A 14,209-nucleotide genomic window follows, 5' to 3' on the forward strand; every position below is an offset into this window, starting at 1 on the left:
GCTCAAAGAGCGCTACCCGGTACGCGAACTGGAAGCTAACCGCCCAAAATTATTTTAAAAATGTTTTTTCTCCGCACATATGGTCCTCCTCAGCCACCCTCAGAAAACCTGGGGGGTCAAAATACTTGTACCGTGTCCCCTTCTACCCTTTCTGAACATTATTTAACCTCCATTTTATATGTTAATTCGACCGAAACACAAAATGGTGGACTCCCGTTACGCTTCTAGTTCGCGGACTAAACTGCTTCCCGGGAAGCGGCCCAAAGAAAAGGTGGGAAAGTAATTCAAAGAAAAAGGACTGGAGACACTCTCACCAAATATAGATTAACTCATACTACATAACAATCCCTTTCATTTTCACAAATTTGATTGAAATTCCATTTAGCCATTAAGCCTGTAGACCTCTCTAAATACCTTGAGGTAAATTACTTCACAAAACACATCTGAAGTGTTGGAATTGACAACCAATGAAAATCTTACTTTCATTTTCTACTTTTATTACCTGATATTTGATTGGTTATATACCTGAATATATATAAAGGAAGAGAAGAAAACACAGCCATTTTGACTGCTACTTCTTGTTGTACATCACATTTCAATACTTACCTAAGACTTCAACTTGTTTCTGAAGGTAAGTTGTTATTTTTAAAAATGAAGTATATTGAACACTATAACTTGATATGGTAGACTTTTTCTGATACATATACACTATCCCTCTGTAGTAGTTATGGATTTAGATAGACTTCTCTGTTATAGTTAGGAATGGAGTTAGGCTTCTCTTCGTTAAATTACATACACTTTTTTATAGTCCTATTTCCACTCTGATACTATACACTGCCAAAAGAAAAATTCACTGATAAAAACTACCTATCTAAAATTAATCCCAACAGTGCCCAATCTCTACTAATATATATTTTTTTATTCAAAATTTCAGGCAAAATGGAAGGCGAACAACAAGTTTCATTTTCAATTGAACTGAAGGAGAGCAGCCAAGACAAACTTGATGACTTTATGGATGACAGTAGAGACCACGAACTTCTACAATGTGTTGAAGCAGTAGACAACCTGCTTCAAAATGAAAAACAATTACACCCTATAATAAATTATGACATTTCTGACAATGAAATGTTAGAAAATTTAATAAAGTATGAAACACAATCATAATAAAAAATAAAAAAAAATAAAGATAACAAAAAAAACCCAACAAAAACAACAAATATTTAACATACAGTATTAAAAAAATCTATCATTCTTTTATCCTTATAGTACGCTGCCCAGAGCGCTACCCGGTTCGCGTACTAGGAGCTCACCACGCATAAATATTTTTTTTTTCCCCCTGCAGAAACCTTTTACAACCTCCACATAAAACCTAGGGGGTCAGGGAGGATCTACTAGGCCCCCTTATCGAAATTTCCCCCTTTGTTTTGGCCTCCTCTTATCTCTCGATCCTACCGAGAGACAAGATGGCGGCCGCACCGGACTGTTTAGAATGTTGACAGACACCGGAGAGCCAATCAGCTTCGCATCGCAAAGTTCCGATAAGCGAAAAGTACGCGAACCGGATCGCTGCCCGGAGCGCTGTTACAGATATATATCTTGATTTAAACGTTAATTTCTCAAAATCCACTGAAGCACATATATTGAGACCTAGCAAAGGCACATCGGGCTAACAGTCCCTACAATTTTGCCAAGTTTCGTGCAAATCCATTCAGCCGTTCGAGCTAAAAGTGAGGCCAACCGCCCTATGGAAATTAACATGGGAAAAACGCGTTTTGGGACCCCCCTTTTTTCTCGGCCCCCCCTTCACGAAACCCCCCCAAATTTCTAGGAGCTGCTCAGTAACAAAATGTGCCATTTTCCTGACAATTTCAGCCGATTCCGTCCACAAACGCCAAAGTTATTAGACATAGAATTTTCAGAAATCCCATAGAGAAAAAATCCTAACTATATATACCTACTGGCGACCGCCAGTAGGTAATATATATATATATATATATATATTACCTACTGGCGATAGCCAGTAGGTATATATAGTTAGGATTTTTTCCCTATGGGATTTCTGAAAATTCTATGTCTAATAACTTTGGCGTTTGTGGACGGAATTAGCTGAAATTTTCAGGAAAATGGCACATTTTGTTTCTGAGCAGCTCCTGGAAATTTGGGGGGGGATTCGTCAAGGGGGGGCCGAGAAAAAAGGGGGGTCCCAAAACGCGTTTTTCCCATGTTAATTTCCATAGGGCGGTTGGACTCACTTTTAGCCCGAACGGCTGAATGGATTTCCACGAAACTTGGCAAAATTGTAGGGACTGTTAGCCCGATGTGCCTTTGCTAGGTCTCAATATATGTGCTTCAGTGAATTTTGAGAAATTAACGTTTAAAACAAGATATATATCTGTAACAGCGCTCCGGGCTGCGCTCCGGTTCGCTTACTTTTCGCGTATCGGAACTTTGCGAAGCGAAGCTGATTGGCTCTCCGGTGTCTGTCAACATTCTAAACAGTCCGGCGCGGCCGCCGTCTTGTCTCTCGGTAGGATCGAGAGACAAGAGGAGGCCAAAACAAAGGGGGAAATGAAGGAAAGGGGGCAAGGTAGACCCCTTCTGATCCCCTAGGATTGATGAGGGGATATTATAGAGTCACGCTGGGCCCAAAAAAAAAATAAAAAAAAATTCCGATTTTTTCGCCGTAGAGACGCGTCTTGGTACGCGAACCGGGCAGCTAACCGGGAAGCTAACTGGCAGTGTAACGGGAGTCTGACGAGTAGCTGATTGGCTGTCAACATTGTAAACAGTCCGGAGCGGCCGCCATCTTGTCTCTCGGTAGGATCGAGAGACAAGAGGAGGCCAAAACAAAGGGGGAAATGAAGGAAAGGGGCAAGGTAGACCCCTTCTGACCCCCTAGGATTGATGAGGGGATATTATAGAGCCACGCTGGGCCAAAAAAAAAAAAAAAAAATTCCGTTTTTTTCGCCGTAGAGACGCGTCTTGGTACGCGAACCGGGCAGCTAACCGGGCAGCTAACCGGCAGTGTAACGGGAGTCTGAGGAGAAGCTGATTGGCTGTTATCATTGTAAACAGTCTGGAGCGGCCGCCATCTTGTCTCTCTGTGGGATCGAGAGACAAGAGGTGGAAAAAAAAAAGGTGTAAATGAATGAAAGGGGTAAGGCAAACCCCTCCTGAACCCCTAGGATTGATGAGGGGGCTATTAAAGTTCCCTGGGGGGGTGAAAAAAAAATTGCGATTTTTCGCGGTAAAGGTGCTTCCTGGTACGTTAACCGGGCAGCTAACCGGCAGCGTAACGGGAGTCCGACATATTGTGTTTTTTGAACGTTTATGATATGTGCACGTGTGGATTTTGTCTAATTAAGGTTAAAAAAAATATATATATCTTTAAGCGTGTTCTGGCGCGCTTACGTTTTGGGTTTGGTTTGCGCTGCAGAGACGATACGTCACGGTTATGCGATGCATCATGAGGCGTCTCACGGGCTACGTGATACGTCACTTAATAAAGAATGTATTTTACAGCTATAGATATTAGCTTTTAAAAAACCAATGAAATTCACAGAAAAAACCATAGGTTATAGACCATATATAGTTAGGAATTTGCATTTACAAAACCTTGAAAATTCACTGAAAAAACCATAGGTTATAGACCATATATAGTTAGGGATTAGCATTTAAAAAACCTTATTTTATTTGCACAAAACCATTGAAATTCCATATATAGTTAGTTGCACTAACTATATATCGCGGACCCGCAATCCACTGCTAATGATGTCACATATTACATCATTCATGACATGGTCAGTGACATCACTGATGACATCACTGATGACATCTCAAATGACATCACTGATGACATCACTGATGACATCTCAAATGACATCACTGATGACATCACTGACATCTCATTTGACATTACTGATTACATCACTGATGATATCATTTATGTGATAATACATCTTCAGACTCTAATATAACCTTAGATACACTCAGTGTAAACAGGCACTCACAGACTGTCACACATCCATGGAGTTACTCACACACCTAGTCAGTCATGCAAAGAATCAATCATATCTCCATTTCCTCAACTATACAGTTATACACACCTTACTTATTCAAACATATAGTAACACATATTTACTCTCTTATACAATCCTTGATATGTACTTACTTTGACATGTAGAACTGAGATATCCATTCACTCACCAATATACTCATGCACACTGTCAACTGTCCATACAGCTGTTTCTACATGCACTTTTGAAACCATACACCTAGGGAATCAACTGCTCACACATCTATGCACAGAGTTATACACCTCCCAGACACCCACACACATACTCAGTCTCCCATACAAATACTTGGGCAACCATTCAATAACCCATATAGTTACTGATATAGCTACTGATTTAAACATGCAGCAGTTTACAGAAGAACATAAATAATGATTGCCAAATTAAGACACTTTAATCACTAACCCATGCACTCAGTGAGACACATTTAATCATTCGCTCATACAGTCAGTCATGCACCTACTAAATCCTTCATCCAGACACTTATACATCCACTCATTCTTCAATATGTAAGACATATTTTAACTTTACAGAAACATACAGTCACTGGGTGTTGTCATCAGTGATGTCATCAGTGATGTCATTTGAGATGTCATCAGTGATGTCATCAGTGATGTCACTGACCATGTCATGAATGATGTAATATGTGACATCATTAGCAGTGGATTGCGGGTCCGCGATATATAGTTAGTGCAACTAACTATATATGGAATTTCAATGGTTTTGTGCAAATAAAATAAGGTTTTTTAAATGCTAATCCCTAACTATATATGGTCTATAACCTATGGTTTTTTCAGTGAATTTTCAAGGTTTTGTAAATGCAAATTCCTAACTATATATGGTCTATAACCTATGGTTTTTTCTGTGAATATATATATATATATATATTGTTAGAATTTAAACGTAATATTGTCATATTACTCATATTCTACCTAATATTATGTTGGCATTTATATAGCTAATACAGTATATTTGGATATTGTGTGTAGTAGACGCAACTAGTAGATGCAGATGTTGCGTTAGTTAGGTTGTGCTACCATTTTATTTCGCTAAGGCTCCTTTTTGTATTGCAATTAAAACTGTTACTTGCTCATTTACGAGAAATGGTCCTTGGTAAGTTTTCTTTCTGCACTGTTGAAACTTGCTCATTAACAAATGCCTTTTCTGTTACATAGAGGCCTTCTCCAACCTGTTGAGAGGGGAAGATAGGCCAGACTACCTTGCATAGTAGATAACTTGTACCAGGCTGTTGAATTGAAACTTATGTTCTGCACCCCCATTGTATTATGACCGCTACCAGTAATTTTCCATAGTAGGCAGGTCTTTGTGGGCCCCACAACATACATAATGTAATTTTATGCTTGTTAGAGTCAGTCCCTCATCAGCCATCATAGGAGGCTGGTTAGTTTGGCCTCCACTGCAGTGTACTTTGTAAATAAACATGTTTGCTTGTATTCTCTACTGTGTCATCAACTTTTCATTATTAGAAGGCTAGAGGAGGTCGAGAGTGAACCGGATGACCCTAGTTGGTTCGCTTCCTTCAGTTGGTGGCTGAACAGGGACTCCATCTGTTGACCCATCCCACCCATAATCAGATGGAGGGGGTCAGGGCTGCGTCCGGTCGAATGGGCGGATCAGGGATCCCCATATAATAGAGCTTGGTTCTGGCGGCTGCCCCGCCTGTCTGATCACACAGCAAAATTATTTTCTGCCATTGATTTGAAAAATGCTTTTTTTAGTATTCCTGTTCATCCAGACAGCCGGTATTTATTTGGCTTCGCTCTGGCCGGCAGGAGTTCCCAATTATATAGAGTTCCACAAGGATATACTGAAAGTATTAGTATTTATAGCCAGCTTTAAAAAGTCAATTGGACTCTCTCTCTCTTTCTGCAGGAAATGTATTATTGCCATACGTGGATGACCTTTTGATAGCCTCCGATACCGAAGAGGGTTGTTGGGATGCCACAGTACAATCATTAATGCATTTGGCGAAAAATTTACATAAACTGTCCCTTTCTAAGTTTCGATATTGTCAACAGCAGGTCACCTATTTGGGTCACCTGCTGTCGAAGGAGGGTCGGAGCCTAACTCCTGAGCGAGTTGATGCCATTGTTAAGATGCCTGTCCCTGTGACTCAGTGGGACGTGCATGCTTTCATAGAGATCACCTCGTATTGTCTGCACTGGATACCTGCTTATTTTGTATTATTACAGCCTCTGCTTTGCTTAACAACTAAAGATGTGCATGAACCTTTGCCTAGGACGCATGAATGTCAAAATGCCTTTTTGAACAATTAAAAGTTGCACTTTGCTCTGCACCTGTGCTTGGTACCCCTGATTATAAGAAGCCTTTCGTGTTGTACATACACAAAACGACTGGGTGTGTGCTTTTGGTGTTAACACAAGCCATTGGAGGTAGGCAGAGGCTGTGTGCGTATTTTTCTGCCATGCTTGACCCTGTCACCAGAGCCCTCTCGAGCTGTTTAAGAGCTGCAGCGGCTGCGGCAGTCTCAATTCAACAATCGGCAGGGCTCATCCTAAATCATGATCTCACAGTAATGGTACTGCATGCTGTAGATGTACTTTTGAACAAAACAAAGACGCAGCACCTCGTCTGACTGGTTATAAATTAACATTATTCGCACCCCTTTTTACTATCAAAAGATGTGCCACATTGAATCCAGCCACGTTACTACCCTTCCCTTTGGAAGAAGAGGACGGAAATATCCATGATTGTTTATTTCATTCTGAGGAGGAGATAAAGGGATGGGTAGACCTGACTGATTTTCCCTTATCTGACCCTCAAGGGGAACTATATGTCATGGCTCTTGTTTTAAATTGTCAAATGGCACTACTACAGCAGCACATGCTACTACCACACTGCACACTGCAGTTGAGACATCATGTGTTCCTCACCAATCAGCGCAAGCTGCGGACCTAATAGCTCTTTTGCGAGCATGTGAATTAAGTAAAGGACTGACTGTCAATATTTATACTGACATTCAGCATGGCTTCAGGTTAGCCCATAATTTTGAATGCCCCTGGGCAGAGAGAGGATTCTTGACCTCACATGGGACCAAAATACAACATGGTCCATTGATAGAGAGGCTTCTGACAGCTTTGACTCTTCCCAAAGGAATGGCAATAGTAAAATGCATTACTCATAAAGCAATTACTGATGACAGCCAGGTAGAGAAAAACAAAAATATTTGTGGCAGGACCTGTTAGATGGGTACCAAATGTTGCTATGTTTGAGAATTCACTGGAGAGCATTAGGGAAATACAGAGTGAGGCAACAGTGGAGGAGTGGGCAGTGTGGCAGGAGAGTACAGGGAGGCTAGATAATGAAAGATGCTGGACTGATAAATCCCAGAAATAGAGATGGATGCTACCAGATGCATATGTACTTCCCGTAGTTACCATGGCACGTGGTCCGGCTCACATTAGCGCTGAAGGTATTAGCAAATTGCTAGATCCTGTGTGGAAAAATGACAATATTTGAAAGGTTGCTGCTCATCTGTTGAAACACAGTATGGTTTGTTTGAAAGACAATCCTGGGAAGGGTACCCCTACACATTCTGGTAATAATTTTGCACACCCTTCTTTCCCTTTTGAGGTACTCCAGGTAGATTACATAGAAATATAGCAAGTTAATAATTTGAAATATGTGTTAGTGGTGGTTTGTGCATTTAGCAAATGGATTGAGGCTTACCCAACGAAAGAAAACACAGCCATAGCGAAGGCTAAGGCTCTTCTTAAGGAGTTCTTCCCACACTACAATTTGCCCGCTTGATTTGGAGTGACAATGAAAGTATTTTTAACGCAAAAGTGATCCAATTGGTGTGCAATGGTGTGCAAATCAAGCAAATATTCCATGCAGCTTATCACCCCCAGTGGGCCGGTTTAGTTGACAAATACAATGGTACTCTCAAGCTAAAATGGCTAAGATAAAGGAAAGTACTGGGTTGCAGTGGCCAGATGCATTACCCCTTGCTCTATTGCCCACCAGAATGACAGCTCATTCTAGAACTGGATTATTGCCATATGAGGTGGTCCTCGGCCGACCCACAAATGTGTGGGGTCCCTAGACCGAAAAGGTTCTCTGATATTGACTATACTCTGTTGATCGATTATTTATATGATCTCACTAAAAGTTGACATTCTATTAATCAACAGATTCATGAGGCTTCGCCTCCAGCACCAGAGGAACCCGGGCATACCATACAGCCTAGAGACTACATTCTTGTGAATAACTTCCAGAGACAAGACAGCTTGGAACCCAGGTGGAAAGGACCATATCTGGTCCTCATCATGACAAGGACAGCAGTGAGGGTGGATGGCCAGAAGCATTGGATCCATTCCTCTCACTGCCCGAGAGTGCCGCTCCCAGTCCCCTATGATCGATGGTCAAAGAAAGAAAAGGGGACCATAAAACGGAGAAGGTTTCACGTTTTGTTCCCTTTTCCAATGCCCACCTGACTAGGGTACAAACGGAGGAAGAAAATGAGGCGGTTTTGACAATGGCAGTCCCCCCAGAAATTAGGTCTGCCTGGGCTTCTTCTACATCTGAGCCGCAGGAGCCTATGTCTCAGTCTCCAACACCCCCTGAATATCAGATTCATCTCCAAGACGGGACAGTGCCTGGAGTAGAAAGGTGCAATTTGTGTCCTCGACAGATGGGTAGTGCACCAGAAGAAAAGTGAGTGTGGTAAGGGGTGGACTTCATTCAATAAGATTGGTGCTAATGCTCCTTGTTTCTGCATTTTCCCATTAGACTAGGGATTGGAAGATTTGGTGCACTGCCTGTGATGCAGGACAGGATAAGCTGAGGGTATTTTCCAACAAGGGCGAGTGCCCTATCCTGAGAACAGTGAACATTAGCTGATGGGCTGAAACAGTGTGGCTCCAATGTGAAAGTACTCAATAGCACCACCGAGGAGTGAACAATAGATTACATTACATTGTTGGTTCCATTACATGACATCTCTTCCTATGGTGATTCTATTTGAAAAATTATAGCGAGCATGTATCTGTTTGGTCGTACCCTTGTAGAAGATGAACAGTTTTTTTGTTGGCCAGCGACTGGGGCTGATTGGTTTTGAATGGTTGCTCAGGAAGAAAACATTTTAGGCTGTAGTTACATTGTTGTTCCTATTGGTGGGAGGGGCACTGTTCTGGGCATTTGAGTGCTCTGGAGTTACCTCATGTGTTTTATATCAGGCTGTTTCCTCAGATCTTAGTAAAAGAGCCATGTATAGCAATGTTTACTTAGACACACACCAGAAAGTCTTTGGAGATAACACAGCTTGTTACCCCACTTACTCTGTTACAAGTTTATGGACTGCTTATTCCTTGGCATTGGTGAATAAAACATATGTTCGTCCGCCCCATTTCGTAGAGGCAAACGCTGAATTTGGCCTGGGAGATCCTGATACTTGCTTATACTATAGAAAGCCGAGGGGGACAGGGTACCCATGGTGCATGCCCAACATGTATGGCGGTGATCTGTACGTTAGCAAAAGAAATATCATCCTGACAGGTCGGCGCTACCAAGATCTGACTGTCACTCAAGAAGCAGGTATTTGTCCTGTGTGTTGCCCTGTAATAAATAGTACTGATGCTTATTTGTATCTCAATTGCTTTGGAGAAGTAGTGTACAAAAATGTAATACGTTTAGGGAGAAAGGAGGATCCCAAAATGAAGGGAATGAATACTAGATATGCTCCATTAAATTGTCAAGGTTCACCATATGCACATCCAGGTTTCTATTTCTTATAAAACAGTACATATTTTAATATGAGCAATGGTACAGAGGACGTGGCTTTGGGAATGGTGCTACCCATTGGGGTACCTTGCAGATATAGGAGACCAAATATAAGATGGGTAAAAAGAACATTTACCAAGGAATTTTGTGAGGACGTTACCGATTTGGAGGTTAATAATTATAGTAATGGTATCACTTTTGGATATATCCTTTCCTCTATTATTACATTTGGTGGTACCACCATGGCCAGGGGCCAAAGAGCTAGAGAGTATTTTGGATGTAAGTTGCAATTTTTATCTAAATGTACAGTGGCAGCATCATGGGACATCACCCCTCAGTTGGAATGTATGCGCATATACTCTGAACAAACAACATATGTAGTCAATTTTATTTTAGCCAAAAACAGTGGTACATGTACAATAATAGGAGAGCAGTGTGTGGTTGGTATCACGAATACGGAAAATAATATTACACAACATATTTTGGACATTTTGGAAAATGTTAGAGGGATGGAGAGCGGTAATTGGAGCTGGTCTTCGTTTGGTGGTTGGGGTTGGATTCTAGAAAAGGTGATAAATTTCATTGTTCTTTTAATTTGCTGCTGGATTTTGATTCAGTGTCTTCCCTTATGTTGCTCATATTGTGCTACTTATCTCACTTTCAAAAGAATTTTCGGTTCAATACAAATTCAACTATAATGCTTCAAAAGGAGCTTGATACTATCATGCAGTTGGATGAAGGGGTTTTTGGTTCAACTACTTCTCTTGCAAGTTCTATTCTTCATGTTACTTGTACTGCTAATGTTTAGTGCCATTTTCTTCTTTACATTGGCCATGCCTATATACATATTCGTACATGATGTATTATTGTCCGTATGACTGTATTTTTCTTTATTGTTAGAATTGTAAAGACCCTTACCTGATAGCAAGAATAAAGGTGTCTGTATTAGATTATAGTGCTTAAAGGAGGGTCTGTTTTCATTGAAACGTAATATTGTCATATTACTCGTATTTTACCTAATATTATGTTAGCATTTATATAGCTAATTCTTTATATTTGCATATTGTGTGTCAAGTACCAAACCAGAATCTCTGATTTCCGCAGGAACCGATGACTGTTCCTCAATTCCCAAACTCCATTACCAGGGTCATAGAAACTCTGGCAACAACATAGGGGAAAGGGGATTGGGAGAGAAAAAGACATGCCACGTCTTCTTAAACTTGCTGGATGATACTGCTACAATGCCGCTGAGTACATCCTGCAAAAGAACAACTTTAGCAATTTCTGTAACAGATTCATCCTACCAATAATCTCTCTTCTAGCAATGATTACCTTTCAATGCAATGTGGCTATCTGTCTCTTATGTATGCTGTCCTGTCTTGATTCACCATTCAGTTGTATATCCTGACTAACAGAACAATACAAATCAGTGGTTAACTTTTATTTTTCACTAAGTTTCCCTATGCCTCCCTTCAACCCTATGTGATTCCCTGTACCTGGTTGTTGATTTTAAGTCTTTTTCTCTTCTATAGGTTCGCAGTGATGAAAGTGTCTGCATGCTTAGAGAGGATGTCCGGATGTCCTTTCTGCTACACAGGAGTTGTTGGTAAGTATATATATATATATATATATATATATATATATATATATATATATATATATATATATATATATATATATATATATATATATATATATATATATATATATATATATATATATATATATATATATATATATATATATATATATACATATAACTACACCTACTTGAAGATCACAAAGTTCTAGCTTGCTTAATATAGTTTCTGAAACTTGACTGTTCTTTTTTTGCAGAGTTCAGTAATATTACTTCCTATCACCTTTCTCTAAATTGTCTTAACGAGGACTGCGCAATGAATTGTTATTTCTTAATCGCCAACAGGTTGAAATTCTCCTGTGTACCACTGTCTTATGTGCCAGCAATTCCCTTATTTTAGGAGAGGATTCAGATCAGTGGAGCATCTTCTCTGGCTGGCAAAAAAATGTTCGAAAAGCGCTTACCGCTATCCACAGAAACAAAAAAACAGGAAATGATACTGGATGCCCGTACTCACGAAACTTGAAGAAATGAAGAAACTGAGAGAGCCGAAGAAAGATTGCGACCTTCTCTCAGAAATTTCCAGTCGAAGTACACAGTTTGCTGCGATTCAAACCGCGAGCACAGCTGCGCTGGAAAAGCGAGTTGTTGACTAGACTGCTAACCTTGTAAGCAGCATCGGCAGCCATCTTGAAATTCTGTCGTCCAGAATTCGCTTGTTTGGCCACAAGATATGATGTCCAACCATTTGGAAGCCTCCACCCAGAATGAAAGCAGCGACCAAGAGACCCCCTACTTCCCACAGGGAGGAACTTAGACTCTACAGAGGAATTTGCAGGACCAGTCCTAACATTGTGTGTAGAAGCAACTAGTAGATGCAGATGTTGCGTTACTTAGGTTGACATCTGTGCCACTATTTTAGTTCTCAAATATACCCTTTTGAATTAAAATTGAAACTGTTACTTGCTCATTTAAGAGAATTGGTCCTAGGTAAGTTTCGTTTCTGCACTGTTGAAACTTGCTCATTAACGCATGTCTTTTCATTTACATAGAGGCCTTCTTCTACCTGTTTAGAGTGGAGGATAGCCCAGACAACCTTGCATAGTAGATAACTTGTACCAGGCTGTGGAATCAAAACTTATGTTCTGTACGCCCATTGTATTATGTCAGCTACCAGTATTTTTCCTTTGTAGGCGGGTCTTTGTGGGCACCACAACATACATAATGTAACTTTATGCTTGTTAGAGTTAGTCCCTCGTCAGCCATTATAGGAGGCTGGTCAGATTTAACTCCACTGCAGTGTACTTTGTAAATTAACTAGTTTGCTTGTATTCTCTACTGCGTCATCAACTTTTCATTATTGGAAGGCTAGAGGAGGACCATTGATCCCAGACACTCAAGTGTACTAGGCAAAGTGACTAGGGGCAGAGTTATACAGCGCAGAGTTATGGGGGCACCTAAATGTAGCAGTCATTGAGAAGGCCGAAAATAATTTCATCAGATCAATAATGGAACTTCCCCAAAACGCACCACTTACACCCATGCGACTAGATTTAGGAATGAGGAGCATTTCTCACGTAATCGCCCTCCGACCATTAGTTTATTGGATGCGCATATGTGAGAATGATTCACCACTACCCTTGAAAGAGTCAATTCAAGACATACTATTATTAGATACCAAAGGACGTATTGAGTGGTTTAACCATATCAAGATATGGTTGAACAAACTTGGCATGTTTGATTTGTGGCTAACCCCCAGCAAAATTGAAAAAGTAATGGTAATCCACCTTAAAAAGAATTATTGAAACCATGTCATAGTTAGCTGACTCAACAAAAGTTCTGTGGGCGAATTGGCAAGCAAATTCCTCAATTTTAAAGATAACATGTTACAGGAGGAATTTTTAAATTGAATAGAGCCACCCCTTGCTAAAGTATTGTACCTAAAATGTAGGTGTGGTATTTTACCAATTAATTGTTTTGTTAGCAATTGGAATGGGGGTTGATATTTTGCCCAGTTGCCCTGTGTGTGATCCTGTACTCGAGTCAGAAACAAATTTCTTGTATTTCTGTCCGATGTATCAAGAAACAAGAAGAACATGGCTAAACCCTATTTGCCGGATTTTAGCAGCTACCCGCTTAATGAGATCACTAGAATGCTGAAAAAGTGACACCACAGAGTATGTGATCTTCGCCTTATGTAGATACCTGCACCATGCATGGACCATAAGAAGCAGGACAGTAAAAATTACGAATAAAAATAGGTCAGGTTAAAGGATTTATAGTGAAAGGAAGATCGTGATAATATGTAGAAGGCATTTTACACATTTTAGACTTGATGGAATTTCTTTTTCATGCAACTTTTATTATCACTAACATCACCAAATGTATTAGAGGGGTATCACAATCCATTTATAGGTCTACGGTCAAATGTTATTGCAATATGCTATGGATGAATTTGTTTTTTATACTTGCAAATATCTCAATTTTAGCACAAATGTTATATCTGGATTTAAATGGTATTAGCATTATGCACTTTACTCAAATTTCATAGTAACTTGACCCAGACCTCTGAGACAGATAATCTCGGTTTCCTCAACCAATTATTCTTCTCAACATGTTTTTCCTTCTTTCAATGAATTGTAATCGATGTGCTCTTGTAGTTTTAATGCAAAATCGAATAAAGATATTCACTACTACTAACACTACGCAGGCTCCATGGGTAGACTAATGTAGGGGGCCAATCCAAATCATGCTTCTAACAAACAGAATGTCGCCATAGCAGGAGTTTGTATAA

This window comes from Lissotriton vulgaris, chromosome 3_1 (genome assembly GCF_964263255.1).
Source record: "Lissotriton vulgaris chromosome 3_1, aLisVul1.2, whole genome shotgun sequence".
Lineage (NCBI taxonomy): Eukaryota > Metazoa > Chordata > Amphibia > Caudata > Salamandridae > Lissotriton > Lissotriton vulgaris.